Below are 20,447 nucleotides of genomic sequence, written 5' to 3'. Positions count from 1 at the left end.
CTTTTGATATCTCATTGTGACTTTAATTTCCCTGTTGATCAGTGATGATGAGCATTTTTTCATATGTCTGAAGGCCATTTGTATGCCTTCTTTGGAGAAGTATCTATTTAGGCCCTTTGCCCATTGGTGGGTTATTTGTTTTATTGCTATTGAGTTGTTTGAGTTCCTTATATATTTTGGATAATAACCCCATATTAAATGTATGGTTTGCAAATATTTTCTCCCAATTTGCAGGCTATTTCTTAACTCTGTTAATCGCTTTTTTTTGCTGTGAAGAAGATTTTTAGGTTGATACAATCCCACTTGTTAATTTTTGTTTTTGTCACCTGTGCTTTTGGAGTCATATTCAAGAAATCTTTTCCTAGATCAATGTTGTGGAACATTTTCCTATGTTTTTTTCCAGTAATTTTACAGTTTCAGATCTTACATTTAAGTTTTCCATCCATTTTGAGTTTATTTTTGTAAACGGTATGAAGTAAGCATCCAATTTCATTATTCTGCTTGTGGATATCCAATTTTCCCAATACCAGTTATTAAAGAGACTATCTTTTCTCCATTGTGTGCTATTGGCGTCTTTGTAGAAAATCAACTAACCAAAAGTGTGTGGGTTTACTTCTGTGTTCTCTATCCTGTTTCATTGGTAATTTGTCTTTCTGCCAGTACCATACCTTTATGATCAATATAGCTTTGTAATAGATCTTGAAGTCTAGGTAACATGATATTTCTTTTTCATTTTTTCTTTATGTAGTCAATATTAATTTATGAATCCCTATTTTCCTAAGCAGTCTTGAATTCATTACTGAATAATTTTAGTACTTGTATTATTTCATATTTGGCCAGTGGTATCCACATCTAAAATGGCTCCGGTAACCTAGTGGTGTGCTCCTGTCATTGATTTGAGCAGTTGTTTATGTTACGGCATAACAAGATGTCATTTTGTATCTACTCTGCCTTAGTCCTGGAATGGAAAAAAAGAAATTTTTTGAATTCAAAACTGTTGATTCTTTATTTAAAATCTTTAACTCTGTGAGTACATAGTAGGTGTTGTTGATTTTTTTAAGACTCTTAATTCTCCTTGAGACATTACATAGACTTACCGTGTCTGAAATATCAATGTCTGAAGCATTTCCAATGATTTATATATCTGATTGTTGTTATCTGCCTGCTTTCACTCATCCTTTTGCCTTTCCTTACTTGTTTGGTAATTTTTACTGTGAATTGCTCATTTCCCTGAGAACTTTGTGTGAGTATTGCTTGTTTTTCCTGGAATTTTTAGGAATTCTTTGACACCTGGGAGAAAGGTGGTTTTTACCAGATATTTGATTATTTCGTGTATCTAGTGAAACTACCTGTGTGAGACCTTCTTATATTCTCAGGTTGAGGTTTTTCTTTTCAGACCATTTTATGTAAATTAAGGCCTTAAAACTCTATGAGAGTTAGCTTGTCATTATGCATTATCAGAAGAGATTTTTTTTTTTTCTCTTGGCAATACTATTTGAGATGAGAAATTTTCATTGCAATTTAGTTGAGGGAGAGGGTAGTTTATTTTTAGTTCACCTAGCACTGAATGTGTAGGTCTTTCGTGTATAGCTCTGTTGGGAAGTCTTCTACTAAATGTCTTACCTGGGTGGGGGCCATGTGCTATGTTCTTGATCCCTGGATTTGTAAAGACTTGAAGCCAAAGCTGAAGTTCTAACTAGTTTGGGAAACATTAATAAGATGAAACAAAAACTAAATTTTTTTTCTTCTCTTTGCTTTCTTTTTGACCTGAGTATTGCTTACTTTCTGTCTAGCTCATAGATGTAGATTAGAAGAGTATTTTAAACTTCATTCTATTTAGTTTTTAAATTGTTTTCAGTGGAAGTATCAGTCTCGGTACCTCCCATGGCATAAGGCTGGAAATAGCCATGATCCTGCCAAACACAGACACTCTGCAACCTGGACCAAAATATTCTACTCTAAAAATCGAGTAATTATGTCTTTTTCAATAAAATAAAAAGTATAATCATTAATGTAATTTAATTCTTTCATTCCAATCTTCACTCATGCTTTCAACCATAGATTATATTATTCCCCCTTCTTAAGTGGAATTAGTATTTCATTATTCCATAAGGCTCTACAAATACCTTCTTGTTTTGCAAAGACCATCATGAATTCCAGGTGCTCTGTAACCTGATCAGATTGCAGAACTGCTGATGCAACCAAATTTAATCACTTAATGTTCTTCCTAAGCGCCCGTTTTTTTTCTGCTTCTATGACTTGCTCTCACTGCTCGCTATCCCAAACACTGTCCAATTGTACATGTTCCAATGTCACCATTCCTTTTTCTGGCAAATGCTTCAAAAGCTACTGTTTCTATAAAACTTTCCTTTACCCTTCTCTTTTGACTTGTTATGAGCTCCTTTAGTAGTTTGTAATCTCCTTAAGAGCAAATTTCACAAATGTTATATTTGTAATGTCTTATGTAGCAGAGTATTCTCACAGTCTAGAACAGATGGTTCTTCTGTATCTGTTGAAGGAAATGGGAAGATAGCAAAGCAACATAATAGGATAATTTTATTTTTGCCTACTAGACTATCTCAGGATGTATGTGTTTTCAATTCTAAAACAGGTTAGTGGTATTTCAGTTGAAAATGTCTTGACCCTTCTAACATAACAATCCTCATCATAAATGAGAGAGAAGATTGGGTGAGTAGGGCTCAGTGGGGGAAGCTGGTTCTTTTCACCCACCTTCAGAAATCCAGGTATGGGTTGTTCTGGACCTCGAAATTACTTTTTTTTTTTTTTGGATGGAGTCTCGCTCTGTCACCCAGGCTGGAGTGCAATGGTGTGATCTTGGCTCACTGCAACCTCTGCCTCCTGGGTTCAAGCAATTCTCCTGCCTCAGCCTTCCAAGCAGCAGGGATTACAGGCACGCGCCACCATGCCCGGCTAATTTTTGTATTTTCAGTAGAGACAGGGTTTCACCATGTTGGTCAGGCTGGTCTCGAACTCCTGACCTTGTGATCCACCTGCCTCGGCTTCCCAAAGTGCCAGGATTACAGGCGTGAGCCACCACGCCCAGCCACGAAATTACCTTTAAAAAGGTGGTCTTTAAAAAGCAAATAGGGAGAGACTATTTGCAAAAAGATTAATGATGAAATAAATTATCTTTCTCTTTTCCACTTTTTCTGTGGTATTCCTTTTGACATTTGCATTCCAACCCAGAGCCCCACAAATAACTGAGTCTGCACTCTTTTGACAAGCAAGGATTGCTCTCAGATGTATTTTATAACCTCAGCTTATATGGGAAGAACTTTTCTTTCCAGAGATGGTTTCGTAGTAATATCCTTCAAAACCTCACCCTGTACAATTTGACTTGTTTTCTTTGTTGTTATGTTTGCTTTGTTTTGGTGAGTTTTACTCATCATTTCAGCCAACTGATAGAAAGAGATAGAATTTTTGTTGGATACTAAATCATGTTGATCAAAAGCACTATTGACCTTGTGTTGTTAAAACTAAAAATATAAGAACAAACCATTTTCTAAGGTTTTTAATTATATGCACTAAAACAGAGTAAGGCCTAGTTTTATTAATCATTGGGTTATGATTTGATGTGGAAAGAACCAGCCTATAACTTTTCCCCTTGTTTAACAGCATTATTGCTGAAAACTTTAATAGACTTAAGTGTACTGGAGCTAGGGAGTGAAATCTTATCTTTCCCTGAACACCAGGGCTGCTTTGTTATGGTGTTTCCATTTGTGGCATAATGAATGTGTAGGACGCTAATGATGTGGTCTCTAGGTGTTCTCCTACTACACAGAGCACTGATAATGAGCTTCGAGTAATCGGGTACAAGTCCCTGAAGATGAATCCTGATTACCTTCGTGGGGCCATTCCGCTCTGCTCCCTTCCTCCTTGATGTTTCTGTAAAGAACATTTGGATTTTGAAGAGAGTATTGTGTATTTGACTTTTAATTAGATTTGCAGTGCGTTGGGTTAATAAACTAGGGCTGCTTCTTCTTCAGTTTCCTCTGAAGGGATGTGTGTAAATGTTGCACAGTGGGCCAAGAGAACAGAGGGTCGTAACAGGCAGCAGTGGTGGTGTCCCCGGCTTCATGCCCCAGTCCTGAAAAACAGACTTATAGTGGCTGAAGGTGGATTTCATCCCATGGTCCATATTCACAAATGACTTCCAAGTGGCCAAGGACCTGCTAAACCTATTGTATCTGCTCTGTACGAGGAAGCAGTCTCAGAATGAAATACAACAGTTGTCTGTCAGGGCTGCCCCAGAGTCCTGCAAGTTGGTATTATCTGCTTGCATTCAGAAAACAAATCACCATGGCTGACCCCAGCTTTGTACTTACTGTGATCTTAGGGCTTGCATTTTTAGGGACAACTTGCCCTTTATGCCTTTGGTCCCTTTCTGCCTTCTGCTTTTGTTTTTCTGCCAGTTGGGTTCATTTATCTTCCTTCTGTGTTTTGTCATGCTTTTCTTATTATAGCTTTCAGATTAATCATGGACATAGATAGAAAGTACTCTAGCGTCTTTATCCCACCTCAGCTCTCAGTCTGGTGTAGAGCTAAGGGAAGGAGAATTGCCTTCATAGTCAACCTTCAGTGTGGTCCCTGAACTTTTATTTTGTTCAGTGAATCCAGCACATCTCACATTGTGCCCCCAGCTATAATGGGTAGTCTTTTCCTGATCTAAGAAAATTGGATGCCTGGCTTCTGCCTTACTCTTCATTGTTTCTTAAGCATAGTCCTTACATGATGGTCTGGCAGGTCTAATTGTGTGGCTGGGGCTTCCTTCTGCATGCCTATTCCATTTTTTAGTTTTTTTTTTTTTCTTTTGAGAATTGGGGTCTCACTCTACTACCCAGGCCAGAGACCAGTGGCATAATCATAACTCATTGCAACCTCGACCTCCTGTACTCAAGCAATCCTGCCACTTCAGCCTCTCAAGTAGCTGGGACTACAGGCACATGCCACCACATCCAGCTCATTATGAATTTTGTTTTTGTTGTTGTTGTTTTGAGATGGAGTCTTGCTCTGACCTGGGCCCAGGCTGGAGTACAGTGGCACAATCTCGGCTCACTGCAATCTCCACCTCCTGGGTTGAAGCGATTTTCCCACCTAAGCCTTCTGAGTAGCTGGGATTACAGGCACACGCCACCATGCCCAGCTAATCTTTGTATTTTGAGTAGAGACGAGATTTCAGCATGTTGGCCAGGCTGGCCTTGAACTCCTGACGTCAAGTCAGCCGCCCACCTTGACCTCCCAAAGTGCTGGGATTACAGGTGTGAGCCACTGTGCCTGGTCTGAAAATATTTTTTTATAGAGACGGGGCCTCACTGTGTTGCCCAGGCTGGTCTCCAACTTCTGGGCCTGAGCGATCCTCCCACCTTGGCCTCTCAAAGTGCTGGGATTACAGGAGTGAGTCATCATGCCCAGCCTGCCTATCGTGTTTTATTTTGAGGCTACCATTACTCCTTATCTGTAGATCCAAGGATCTGGCATCATTTTCATATATCCTCTTCAGAGTGTGAGTGTAGAATTAAGGTAAGCTGACAACACAAAAGGGGGCAGAGGTTTCCCACTCATCCCCCACAGAGATTCTCTGTTGGCATAGGTGGGCTCTGGTCCAACTCCTGGCCGACATGAGCATGGACAATGTGGCACAGTTGTGGCTCTGCATCTTGTGTGTGACTGCTGCCCCGTTTTTGTTTAGCAAGCTGCTATGCCAATTTACTATGCATGTTGTTACATATTCTGCTCTAATTTGACTGCCATTTTGCTTCAGTGAGACGATGATTGTTTATGGCAGGGCTGTAATGTGTTGTCAGCACAGGTTACTCGCTACTTGTTGGCAGTGGCCTAACATTGCCTGAGACATGGTGTCACTGTGAAATGGTTTGACAATGTTGAGACTGTGGTTATGTTGAGCAGTAACAACTGTAGAGGTCAAAAAAGGGCATCTAAGAGGAACTGTGTTCATAGGGGAAAGATGGAGAAGGAATACTAAGTAGGACAGTAGCAAATGTCATCAAAGAGCTTCATTTTCACGCAATTTTCATAATTCGGTCTGTTTTCTGTGAACAGTGTTGGTTCAGCTGCTGCTCGGGAGTAGCACATTGCTGAGTTAGAAATGAATTGTGCTGATCATGACCCTGACTATCATTTTCTTCTTTGAACATTTTGAGAGAGTTCTCTAGCCTGCTGAAGAATGCACTAGATCCTTGTCCATGTATGAGGCAAGGGACTCATTGGGCCACCTTCACAAGGTTTCATTTTTGGAACATTTATCTAAGGACTATCTTACTGCCCTGAGAGACCAAGATGTAGGCTACCTTAAGTTGTATGAGGCTGCTGTGAAAATGGCATTGGTGTTTTTTTGGCTCTAAGAAATTTTCAGGACCTAGTCAAGCATGTGACAACAAATATTTAATGATAGTGGACAAGGTAAACTTCAAAAGTGACTAGAAAGCCTTTTAGAGTCTAAGACAGAGGGACCCTAACAAGCTTGATGACATTTTGAATACGTTTTGTATTGATTACTGATTCTTTTCCCAATGATCTGTGAAGCTGGCTTTCTGTTTGGCAAGGCAGCCCCAGAAGGAGCTTTCACCCCCTACCTCCTTGCAGGAGTAGCGTAGAACATCTCCCAGCATCGGGCCCTCCAGAGTCTGGGAGGGTTTGGTTGTCTCGTGAATTATGTGGTGCCCTTCAGGAACTCACTGTGATCTCTGTTGCCTTTCCTTTCAAGCAAGTGGTGTGGAAAAATATTAAAACTCTCAGTAATGACAGTTTCTAGATACGCACATCTTTGAGTGGACAATGAAGGCAACATTTATATTCTGTCCACAATGCGAGCATGGTATGCATTCTGCCGCTATCAGAGAGCCTTCCTTCTGTTACCAAATACCTTACTTCCTGACAGGTATGACCTCCGGGACCTCCCTAACCCCTTTCTTTCTTTCCATACAAAAATCTAGAGCTTGGCTTTTCTTTTTCTTCTTTTTTTGTAAAAAGAGGTTTTTCCATTTTAAAAAGCCTGTTCAGTTCTTAAACTTGATCATTGATATGTTCCGCCTCATCAGGAAGAGGAGTGCAGCTGAACTGACGATCAGTTCATGCCCTTGGCCTCACTCATTATCATGTCAAGGACCTGGCATGCCCATTGAGGAGGGCCTCTGCGCATTCTGTCATCACCAAGCCTAATTCCTTCCCTTGTTGATGGTTTTGCCAGATTCTTTGCCTGTTGATGCCCATGCCAGGGCCATGGTGCTTATGCCAAAGCCTTTGACAGAATGAGTCAAATCTGATGCCAGTCACCCTGGCAGATGCCACCTTGTTGTTGACCACTTCCTACCAGGGATGGGCTGAAAAGCATAGTGTCTGCTAAGCTTGTAGAGGACTTTTCTGTAAGTGCTAAGTATTGACGTTACTCCAATTTGAATCAGATCATTTGGAACTCTTGCTTGGATCTCTCAAAGCTGTTGACTCATTTGTATCTTGGCCTCACATTAGTGGGGTAGATAGGAGCCAACAAGTTTGAGTGAAGTCAGAATAAATATCTTTTAAGTGTGGATCTGTGGAGAAGAAAGAGGTCCCAAGATCATATTGAAAACTGTGGTTAAAACTGTGAATCAAGAGGTTTGTTTTAATTTGCCATTTTCTTACGAAGTTTTAAAATGTTTTCTAATAAAGCTTCTTATTTATTGCCTTAATACATTTTCTGTTACTTATAACAGAATACCTAAAACTAAATAATTTATGGCTGGGTGCAGTGGCTCACACCTGTAATCCCAGCACTTTGGGAAGCTGCGGCAGGCGGATCACGAGGTCAGAAGATCGAGACCACCTGGCTAACACGGTGAAACCCCGTCTCTACTAAAAATACAAAAAAATTAGCCAGTTGTAGTGGCGAGCACCTTAGTCCTAGCTACTCGGGAGGCTGAGGCAGGAGAATTATCTGAACCCAGGAGGTGGAGCTTGCAGTGAGCCGAGATCGTGCCACTGCACTCCCGCCTGAGTGACAGAGCAAGACCCCATCTCAAAAAAAAAAAAAAAAAAAAAAAACTAGATAGTTTATAAAGAATGGGAATTTATTTCTGCAGTTATGGAGGCTGAAAAGTCTAAGGTAGAGGGGCTGCATCTGGTGCGAGGCTTCTTGGTGGTGGGGACTTTCTGAACAGCTCCAAGGCAGTACAGGGTGTCACATGGTGAAGGGCAGGTGAGCATACTAACATGCTAGCTCAGTTCTCTTCCTTTTCTTATAAAGCTACCTGCCTCTCAGTATTGCCTCATTGGAGATTAAGTTTCAACACAAGTTTTGGAGGGGCATTTAAACCGTAGCATATTTATAGTGCAGCAGTCCCACTCCTAGGTATTTATCCAAGAGAAATGGAACTATATACTTACACAAAGACCTGTACCCTTTTTACTCTGTTTTTTTTTTTTTTTTTTTTTTGAGACAGAGTCACGCTCTGTCGCCCAGGCTAGCGTGCAGTGGCACAAACCCACCTCCTGGATTCAAGACATTCTACTGCCTCAGCCTCCTGAGTAGCTGAGACTACAGGCACGCGCCACCACAGCCGGCTAATTTTTGTATTTTTAGTAGAGACAGGTTTCACCATGTTGACCAGGATGGTCTCAATCTCCTAACCTTGTGATCTGCCTGCCTCAGCCTGCGAAAGTGCTGAGATTACTGGCATAAGCCAACGTGCCTGGCCAACCTGTACACTTTTTGTAACAGCCAAAAACTGGAAAGAAGCAGTATCCATTACTAGGTAAAAATTACGGCATATACAGATAATGGTTATTTCTAAGCACAAAAAAGAATCAAACTGATATTCCTAACAACATGGATGAATTTCAGAAACATTGTGCTAGTAAGAGAAGGCACACACAAAAAGGTACATACTTAATAATTCCACTTGTGTGAAATTCTAGAACCAACAAAACTTATCTGTAGTAATAAAAAGTAGTTCAATGTTCACCTGGATGCAGGGGTGGGGGCAGTGGCTACAAAGTTGCATGAGGGAACATAGTGGGTGATGGAAATGTTCTGTTTCTTGATTGTGGTGACAGTTATATAGATACAGACATATTTGTCCAAACTCATCAAACTGTATACCTCAAATGGGTACATTTTTTCTTTTATGTGTATTATACCTCAAGTATAATGATGTTGATTTTAAAAATACATTTGTTCTAATCCCACTTTTGCCACATAAGCAGGGTTCAGAGAAATGTTAGGTATTCCTTCTCTCTACTCTCGTGTATATCCTGATGAAAACATTTATATGACCATATTGAAATCAGATTTAAGTATCAGTTTCCCTAATGGACTCAGCTGGACTCAAGTTAATGGACTCAAAAAATTTTTGAATCTCATCTGTTCCTATTTTCTCCTGCCTACAGTTGTTATCTTTACTGTTATTTGAAGGTCTTGAATAAGTGAATTTTGAATTCAGATAATACACTATGGGGAGCTCAGTAGGAAAGCAGACCCCTGGCCTCAGGAGCACCTCTTTGATCATGAATGTCTGTGACTGCCATTTTGTTCTCTAGATTCATGTCTTTATATTGTCTATTTGGCTTATAGTTTTTTTCTATCACCATTTTGTTTTCAACTGTTTTTTCAGTAAAAGACAAAATTTGATTTTCATGCTATTAATTTTGTACTAAAAAGAGCACAGCAGGCATAATTAAAGCATTTAAGATGTAGTAATATGATTTAAAATATTTCACTAAGTGATATATTACAAAAAGTTATTTAATTATCTGTAACCTTTAAAAGCAGGTATTAGAATTCTATGGCTATTGTCTTTAATAATTACATTTTTATTTTGATTTTAATTTTTTAAATGCATGTTTGTTTTTTGTTGTTTTTTTTTTTTCCTGAGATGGAGTCTCGCTCTGTCGCCCAGGCTGGAGTGCAATGGCGTGATCTTGGCTCACTGCAACCTCCACCTCCTGGGTTCAAGCAATTCTCCTGCCTCAGTCTCCTGAGTAGATGGGATTACAGGCACCTGCCACCACACCCAGCTAATTCTTGTATTTTTACTAGAGACGGGGTTTCACCATGTTGGACGGGCTTGTCTCAAATTCCTGATGTCAAGTGATCCACCCACCTCGGCCTTTTAAAGATCTGACATCTTAGTTGTTACTGTGAAATTGATTTTCTTGTTTTCTCCTCATCTTAACCTTGTTTTATGTATCAAAGTAAAGAAAAGGAATGGTTAAAACTTATATGAAGTATGGCTAAATCTTCAAAAAGACATCAAATATTTAGAAACTTAATTTTATGATGCGTATGTTTTATGAATGGTAGCAATACAATTTATAACTGTCATTTCTGAAATCTCCTGATTTAGGTATCCATTGCCAAAAAATGTAAAATAGAATTATGATGAGTGATCTCTTGAATTAAAACCAAATGTTTTTATATTACAATACCTGTGATGGTGATTCCAAACAGGCTTCTCCTTAATAAGTGGCCACGGTCAAGTCATGATGTTAGCCCTTATATTTATAATGAGGACAATTCTGGGTCACCAAGGGCCTGGATATGGGACCCTTAGGGCCCACTGTGATATTTATGGACATGAAATACAGTCATAGGCCATTCACCAGATTTACCAAGCTTGGAAACTTCCAAATAAATTAACTTGACAAATATACATAAACTTCAGTAAATTTTATTAGTTTTATTTTTTGCCCTGTGTATTTGCAGAAATGTTATCTATTAGGAAATGTATTTAATAAAAGTAGAAAGTTTTTTTTTTTTTAGCATGATACTCAGCTATATTCTTCCAATAGGTGTGGAACTTAGTGCCTTCAGCAGTGGCAGTCTCCTAAAACGATTGTCTATCAGTTAAAGGTTAACTGAGTATTTTGGACCAAGTAGCAAACTAGAATTCTTTTCATCTAATCTCTGTTTAATTTGGGATATGCATTATAACATCCTTGGGTCAGTGTAGTACATCTTACGTTAAGTTTTTTCTCTAATGAATATTTATATTACATAAATGGGAAAATTGGTGGGTTCCCTTGGTAGAAACATGATATTGGTATTTTTAAAGTAAACTTAAATAGGTCAGAATTTTTATCCTCTAGAGAAAATTTCACATCTGATTAAATAGTTTACATAAACTTAATCTTTTTCTGCTAGATGCATTATAATCTCAGATATTATTCATGTAGCTATTCCTCTGTGAACCATAAAATGTTCATTTCTTCAAAATGAATATGAAGCTCAAAGCATTAGTGGTCTTAAGAGCATAAAAACTTTATTACTTTGTGCTTCACATTTTTCAAGTAACTTTGGAAAGCCGAAACAAATTTTGCATTTAGATTAATGGAAGATGTTTTCCATTTGAAGAAACTGGCAAGGGAGCAACAATAACAAAAATCCCCCAAGGTTAAAAATGTAGTGCTTTTGATTCTTCCCAGAACTGTGTTAGCAGAACAATCATTTCTCAGCATGGAAAGGTATCATAATTGGTCTATACAGTGGCAATACTGAAAACGAGTATGCTTCAGAGAAAGCTAATATGACTCTACTTAATAATTTCCTTCAAGAGCCTGAATTTGAATGTATATTCCACCCAGCTTGAGGCAAACAATTTGTTCCTATAAGTTCTAGTGGAAGTTACCGGGGGTCATGCAATTTATTTTTGTCTTGAAGTTTTCAAAACTGTGTAGAACTAAAGACACATTTACTTACATTGTTCCACTAGTAATTTGATCCAATTGGCAATGCTCCTTTCTCTTCTTCTTCTCAATTCTATTATGTTGGAAGAGTAGAAGTGTTCATAAAATGTTGTGACAAACGATTCTTCCTAGAGATGTTTAGAGACATTTCCTCTTAATGTTTGAACCTCTGGTTCGCACTTTTTTTTTTTTTTTTTTTTTACGTGGAGTCTTGCTCTGTTGCCAGGCTGCAGTACCGTGGCACAATCTCGACTCACTGCCACCTCCACCTCCTGGGTTCAAGCAATCCTCCTGCCTCAGCCTCGAGTAGCTGGGACTACAGACACACACCACTACGCCCAGCTAGCTTTTGTATTTTTAGTAGAGACAGGGTTTCACCATGTTGGCCAGGCTGGTCTCGATCTCTTGACCTCGTAATCTGCCCGCCTCAGCCTCCCAAAATGCTGGGATTACAGGCGTGAGCCACTGTACCTGGTCCAATGTTTGCATTCTTTAGTAAGTGGTTTTTTATTGTGTGTCTTTACTTACATGTGCTGTTACTGTCCTTTTCACTGGGATTATCTAGGTTTTCAATCTGTTTCTTTGTGTTATTTTTTTGGCTATGGGACTAGTTTTAAAGCCCTACCACAAAGTAGAGGGTCTGTACTTGGAGTATGATGAGCAATGTAAGAGGATGTTTCCTTTTTTTTCCTTGAAGAATTGACAGTTTTAGGGAAATGTGTGCAGATGTCAGAAGATGGCTACACAGAGAATGAAGCATTAGAAGGTAGACACAGGTCTCTGCATTGCAAATATCAGTAACAGGGATGAAGAAAGAACAGCAGAATGTTTAGAAAGAGTGTAAGGATGGTTAGACACTTAGACCCTCTCTTTTGTAAGTTTGATTGTGTACTTTTAAGAAGCAGCAATAAGTTGAAGGTCAAGTTATCTCAATACTCTGATAAGATGGGGTCTCTGGATTCATACCAAATATTAGAATTCAAGGCATTCCCCTTCAATTTATTTTATATTCCTCAAATGTATCTAATTCCTTAGGATTAATGACTTGTTTCTTTTAAAAACGCATTTATTGCTTTAATCTGAGAACAAATATAAGACTTCCAGTGTTTATATCTACAAACACAAGGATTGAAAAAAATTTTATAATCCACCTCACTGCTAATTCTTGTAGGTGAAGCAACGACTTAGAAGAATGGGGAGACTGGAGTACATGATCGTTTTATAGACAGCCACAGTTGGCAAAAGATGGTGGTGAGGCTGTCCCTGTTGTAAATCCTTTATCTCCATGAGAGCAACTGTTGCTGGCTAGTTTCTTGTGAATTAAGTGTGCACTTTGTCTTTTTTATAAATGTGATAAATGAACATATTTTCTAAGTGGCTATTTGCTTAATAAAAATGAGTAATAAGGAATTAGGGAAGCATTGGAAAGATATAACTGGGAGGTGAAAAAAAAATGTTATCTCTTTGCTTCAGTCCCTTATTCTGATCTTTATAGATCAGTTCTCCCAGTGAGAATCCAAATGGGATGTCATTCTTTGTTTGATTCATTAATTCTTTGCAATCTATAGTAGGACTGTTGAGGAGAATGTATAAAATGCAGGTTACCAGCAGGTTGAAGGAGGGGAATGAGGGCAGGTGGTCCATTAGCAGAAACATTAATTCTTGACTGGGATAGTGAATATTGACCAACATTGAAAACATTATATTGTGGTCTTCTTTAGGCCTGAACACTGACAGCCAGTTGACAAGTCTAATTTTTCATAACTTACATGTGGTTCATTTAGGAAAAACTACCATCAAGAGCAATTCAATTCTATTATGACAATTAACTCTGACTTCCGAAGTAAGTGGAATAAATCAATTTATTTCTCAGTAAGGCCCAAATAAACTGAGATTGTTGTGCCAATTATGCAGTTTGTGACTACGGTGTAGATGGTATGTGCTGGGTTGTGCAGTGTACAACCTGCAAAGCTGTGTGAGGCAACCTAGACATTCTCCTCCTAGCTATATACCCAGAAGAAAATACATGTTTCTACAAAACTTTGTATAGAATGTTTATAGTACCATTATTCATAATATCCAAAAAGTGAAAACAACCCAGATGTTCCTAAACTGGTAAGTGGATAAACAAAATGTGGTGTATCCATAAAGTAGAATATTATGTAGCCGTAAGAAAGAATGGAATACCAATACGTGCTGCAGCCTGGCTGAACCTTGGAAATGTTATGCCAAGTTAACAGCACATACTGATTGTATGAGTACATTTAGATACGAAATATCTAAAAGAGGTAAATCCATTGCCAGTGACTGAAATGGGGTGTGATTGCTTAATGGGTATAGGGTTTTCTTTTGGGGGTGATGAAATGTTCTAGGATCAGATAGTGGTGGGGTTGCACAACCTTGAAAACTACTGAAAACCCTGTGAAATGTACAGTTTAAAATGGTTAAAATGATGCATTTTATGTTGTATAAAAGAAAATTTAAAAAAATTAATCCAGTGGGGTCTGATGGCAAATGGACATGAGGGAACTTTTTTCGAGGTGATGGAAGTGTTATAAATCTAGATTAGAGTGATGGTTGCACAACTGTGTAAATTTATAAAAACTCATCAAACTGTATACTCTTAAAATGTGGATGTATTTTATGGTATGCAATTATACCTCAATAAAGCTGTTTAAAAAAAACTCTATGAGTCATTACTGAAATCAGTGCCATTTTCTGAATTTCAGAAATATCAAAGGAGAGTTCCCAGTGTGAATTTATAATAAATAACGTTTGGTATTTTATTTCCTTTGACTTAACAAGAGCCCGAGATGCAGAAACAAATCTGCACTTCCATGTTGTGTTACCCGCTCTGGGCCATGGCCCATTTGCCAGTTGCAGATTGCCTCCTTGTCTGAAAATGGGCGTGTTTCTTCATAGTAACTCTCAATTCTATTGTTGGTGACAGCGCAATAATGGAACTTTCTTCTGCGTGGATAAGCCCTTCAGTGATATTTGCAAATCAAATCATATCTGCTTTTTGTGCTACATTGTCCTCAGAATCTTTTGATTGGTTTGGTTATAGACATCCCTATATCAGCTTCTCTGTTCTCTTTCAGTTTAAATATCTGTATGCTGTGGCAAATTGCATTATGAAATCCTCTCACATTTATTGCTGTTTAGTGCATGGAAATGGCATTTCCTCATTACCAAAGATAAACTCTAAATGTTTCCTTTTTTTTTTTTTTCCTGAAGCAGCAAATTATGTATTCAAAAATCTTTTCTCTATAGCATTATTTCCCTGAGCCGTTTCTTTTCTCCCCCCTGAATGCTGACACCAGATGCAGTCTGCATGGACATTAGTCCCAGGGAAATCTTGTCTTCTACCCAGGAGGAGAGTATAGGAAGCAATGCTGACTCTTGTTGTAGATTCACAATGTGCTGACACGATAATAGGACATGAATGGGCTTTTGGAATGCCTTTTCCTTTGAGCTTGGCTGAGAGGGGGACAGAGGCAGACAGCTCCATGGCCTGAATTTCGTTAGCTGTGTGACAATGAGAGAGATAAGTAGATGTGACAGTTATGAATGATCCTCTGTCATGCACTTTCACGTTCAGACTCAGATAAACTGACACTGCTGTCAAACACCAGCTATGGAGAGCTGAGACCTCTGATGAACCTTCTAATATGGTAAATGGGAGTCTTAATTCTTCATTAACTGGAAAAAGGAGATTTGGCCATGTAATTTTCTCCTTGCTGCCTGTTTTAAAGATTCCAATAACCCAGCATTTACAGTTGACTAGGCAGGGATTGCTTTTCCCCCCCTACACTTGCAACATGCAGACTGTGAAATCTGAGGAAACGCCGCTTAAACCCAGACTTATTGCCTTGGTTATCTTTAATGACTTTGAAATGTATTGGCCTCATTATGGAACAGTGCAGTTATCAATTCCTCTAATTAGGTGATGTGCTCCCATAAGAAATTTAACATTAAAGCACAAAAATGAACTCGTTAGAGGCATCTATTGCTGGGAACTTCAGTATCAATGGTGAATTGAAGATACTGTGTTTCGTTACCAACTCTTCTGCACCCTACGTCTGACTCCTCCTTGAAGACTAGAGCATGGGCATTTTTTTCTTTTTCCTTAAGGGTTTAATCCTCATATAGCACCTCTAATACCTTTTATGACATTTGAGTGCTTCTGGATAGTAAACTGTGTGCCTTTGACTAAATTGACCAGGAGCCTAGGGGAGGGAGGAGGTGAGTAGTTTACATTTAAATGCTCCACATATCAACCCATCTTTCTTTCTTAGAGTTTTAACCCATGGCTAGTTACTCTTTCTTGTATAATGCCAATAAACTTCCTTTCTATAAGTAGCTTAGCAAAGCCTTTGTTTTTACCACGATAGGGACCATTATTTGTTTATTAAATAGTGATACTGTTTCACTCATACAATTTCGTCTGTGTTTCCAGAGAAGATGAGGTTTCGGGGTTTAGGCTTTTTAGGTCTCATAACCCTTCTTTACATCAATCATCCATCTGAACAAAAAAAATAATTGTAGCCTCCCCTTTGGGGAAACTATATAGTTTAATTAGTGTTTTCTAATAACTTGCAAATCCTTAGAGAAAAGTTATAATAGAAGCATAAGGAATTATCTTTGAGGTTAGTTTATTATTGTTCCTATTATTATCATTATTACTATATGGGACTAGTTTTTTTTTTTAAATTGACTACTTGAAAATGTGTTTCAGATCTCATGGAGTGAAATTTACCTTTAATTTACCTTAGAGCTCAAATAAGAGCATACAGAATATAAAAATGTGGAACACTAATTTCTTTAAAATACCTGACCCTGTTAATGGCCAGGAGTGTTAACTTTGTCACCTGGAAGAAGATCCTGTCCTAGAAAATGTTAGAATGAAAACCTTAATCATCTCCTCTCAAAGGGTCATTGAGGAAGCTGGGCTTGAGTGTGTGCAGCTGTTCTTCAATAATGTTATATCATTCTGAACCAATTATCATCCTTAACCCAGATTTGCTTTGAATCTCTGTGGCATCTTGACTACTGTCTATAACAACAGTGATTGCCAGACCCTGCCTGATGCTCAGGTTTGTATCAACCCTCTACTTCTCCTCACAGTAGGTAAGAGTTTCTTGGTGTTCTGTTGCTTATCCAGGCTTGAGGAATAGTCCTACTTTTTGCCATGATGCCTTGCCGCAGTTTTTGCTCTTCCCTTGTGCTGTTGTTCTCTTTGTCATGCAGGTTTCCCAGTATCTTAGTAAAAGCTGTGAACAATTCCTATCACCTTTTCAAACCTTCCTTCCAAGAAGTAGGGGATGGAGGGGGTTCCTGATCTTGCCACAGGTGGGTGCCACATGTAAGGACCCACTGGTTCCTCATGAGATTCTTTGAGAGAGTCTGAAGCTCGATTGTCTGGGTTAAAAGTCTGGTGCTGTCACCTGCTTTCTGAATGACTTTAAGCAAGTTATTTGACTTCTCTTTGCCTCAGTTTCCTGCCTATAAAATGAAGATAATAGCACCTGTCTTATCAAGGTTCTTAGAGAAGATTAGATGCATTAACACATGTAAAGCACTTAGAACACTTTAAGTCACATAGTAAACATTAATAAATATCAGTCGCTAACAGCTTTTGTTTCTGCTCTATTACCATTTTACTATCTCATCTCTCTCATATCCCACAACACCAAGCCAAACCCTTTGGCTCTTGATAGATTTATTATTCTTAATGTTTGAGCCCTACTATTTGCTATTGCTTCCCTTTTTACTCCTATACATTAATGTGTGAAATTGAAATAAAAAGCAGAATTGAGGCCAGGCACAGCAGCTTGTGCCTGTAATTCCAGTGCTTTGGGAGGCCAAAGTGGAAGGATCACTTAAGCATAGGAGTTCAAGGCTGCAGTGGACTATGATAGCACCACTGGTCTCCAGCTTAGGTGACAGAGCTGGACCTTGTCTCAAAAAAAACAAACAAAAAACGGTTGGTCACCATGATATTAAAGAGCCATGAAATATATTAGCATGTCATTTTTCTCCCTATCCCCTCTATCCTGAACATTCCATATAGTCTTGGGAAATAACTTCTTTAAGGTAGGTCAGTTATTATGAATATAACATGATTGTCTATTGGGTTATGTTCATTGGGTTGATGCCAAGGAAAAATGAATATGGCAGGTCCCAGCAAGTAACAACAACAAAAATAGTATTGTCGACTGTTTCACAGAGGGTGTGGAGTTAGTATTGGGTTTTAAAGGATGAATAGGGGTTTATCAGATGAGGAGAATTGAGAAGAGCATTCAGGGCAAAGGCATGTGGAAAAATTGGTGCGGTAGTGCACGCCAGTCCTGGGACTTCAAGTTGAACATTTAGGAGTGTAGCAGTTATGTTTCAGAAGCAGAGGATGAGTGGAGAGGGCAGCAATAGAATGGCTTGAAGACCCTTGTACAGTGTACTAAGGAGTTTGGACTTAATCCTGTGGGCATGCAAGACCCTTTGAAAGATTTGCAGTGGGAAAGTGATCGGATCTGATTTGCTAACTCATTGCAATGGCTCTGTGGAAGAATATCTTGGAGAGGGGTTCAAGACTTGAGCCAGGGGACATGTCAAGTAGTGTTTCAAATGCTAACTACCCCCTCCTGCTTCTCACATTGCTAAATAGAGTGCAGCAGAATGAGGTGTACTTCTGAAGACAGGTTTTTGAATCAGCTTTCCAGCAGTCCCTTGAGTACATTGAGAGGATGCGTGGAGGGAAGACATACCATCTTTACCCTGCCCTCTCCCCATGTTAATCTTTTGAAAGAGATGGGAGCAAAGCTGCTATCACATTGGGCTTGACTGAAGACAGAAGTCCTTGAGCATCCTTCCCCTGAGTGCAGGCAAGCCTTGTTCTTGCAGAGGAGAGGAGATTAGAATAACATCCTCACTCTTCAGTGAGAGGGCAGGCAGACCCTCACACTGGATGGTTCCACCCCGGAGTTCAGGCCTCTCCTGACAAGTGTTGTGAGCATCTGATGTCCTTGGCCTCTCTTCTGCACTGCTTACCTTACAGCAGTTAAGCATGAGAGCATTCTGTGTCTTCCTTTCTCTCCCTTCAGTTGCTTAAAGAAGATGAGAGTTTGCTTTAAAGAAAAATGTTAAGAAATCTTTATAAAATGGTATTAAATTAGAAAATCTCACACTTTTTTCTTCAGAATGCTTTTCTTCAATTGCCATTGTATCTTTTTGCCCCTTCCAAACTCTCACCAATTATTATTTATGTATATTATCGTGATTACTTGTAGAAAATCAATAGAATTGCTTGTCTTTATCAGCAGTGCTACCTTTCTACCTCTTTCTCCCTTTTCATCCTCTCTTCGTCCCTTGCTAATTGTTATTTCTGGGTGTATTATTATTGTAATTAAGGAAATTTGATAAAAATACCATGACAATTTCATGCCTCAGAATTATTACACAGGATTTATAAAAAAAGATTATTATACATCAATGCAGTATTTGTTATTCCTAAATGATTATTCCAGAAATACTAATCAAAAACATCTCCCTTCAGAATAGTACTGTAGCTTTCATATCAGCTGCTGTTTCTTTGAATGGAGTTGCCCAATCTTTCATCAAAGAAACACATCACCCATATCCCTGTCTTTAAAAACAGCAATTATGTGTAAATGCCTCCTGATTTATTTGAGCCAGGGCCACTGGCCAGTATGAGTCACCACAATTTATTGCTAACCGTCACTTTTACATGATAGGTCTGTAACAAATATCTGCCGCATATTGTTAAATTAATCTTCCATTTAAAATTAATGGAGTTAGACTCCCCAGGTTCAATGTAATTTCGTGTTCACGGGCAGGGAGGGATGTGTGCTGCATACAAAATGAGACAAGGCCCAACGCCCTAATCTTTCATCACCTTGAACCTGGAGACTAGGACGCGTCTCAGCACCAACTAATGAGATTGAGCCTGCGTCTCTCCTGAGGATGCCGGCTCAAAGAGGCTTTTCTGCTCAGAAATAGCAGGCTCCGTCTTATTTTAATAATTCCTCAGATATGACAAGTCTGATGTTATGTATGAAAGAGCTAGGCTTGAAAAAGAGATAAAATGAATTTTATATCATTACTTCAAAACCAAACCAAGGGAAGTGTGTTGCAGTTAAATTAAAAAAAAAAAAGGACACATTTTAGTCATGAAATATACTGACTGTAAACCAGGAGTCATCCTTTCATTTATTTTAATGCACAATCACCTTAGATTTCTCTTCTGTAATTTTTACACCTATTCATGCATTAATCAAAATAATGTAGATGAAAGCAGGAGCTTGTTCGATAAACATTTAGATGAAAATATCAGAGGGGACATGTATTTCCTGATGGAGTATGTCATACTGAACCTCTGAAGTCCCATCGCTTCTTTTGGTGGCATCTTTTGAAAATGCATCTTTTTTCTATGTACCACTAACCTATTACTGTTTAGTCTCTTAGACTTTAAAAATGAGTAAGCCAAATTACACAGGGGTATTGGGTTTTCTAGTTTTTCTTTCTCAGTCTTTTTCACAAACCAGGTAACTATTTTGCATCCATGGAGAAGAAGGTTTTACAGAACAGGTTTCAGCTATCATACCACATCTACAGTACTTCTGGCAAATGGTTGCTGGGTTTTTTTTTTGTTTTTTTTTAATTATTTGGGAAGACTGAGTCCCAGGGACAATGGGACCCTTTTCCTAGGTAAAGAAAACGTCTCTAGAAAG

The 20,447-nt window shown here is 38.7% G+C and overlaps 1 protein-coding gene across 13 annotated transcripts in view; it reads left to right on the top strand.

Annotated features, from left to right (window-relative positions):
- The window catches only part of LOC105466343 (activator of transcription and developmental regulator AUTS2), a 1,205,160-nt gene that overhangs the window by 661,735 nt on the left and 522,978 nt on the right, over positions 1–20,447 (top strand). The window lies entirely within an intron of this gene.

The sequence above is a fragment of the Macaca nemestrina genome, chromosome 4 (genome assembly GCF_043159975.1).
Source record: "Macaca nemestrina isolate mMacNem1 chromosome 4, mMacNem.hap1, whole genome shotgun sequence".
Classification (NCBI taxonomy): Eukaryota; Metazoa; Chordata; class Mammalia; order Primates; family Cercopithecidae; genus Macaca; species Macaca nemestrina.
Note: the sequence above shows the minus strand (reverse complement) of the source record. Positions and strands in the feature narration are given on the sequence as shown.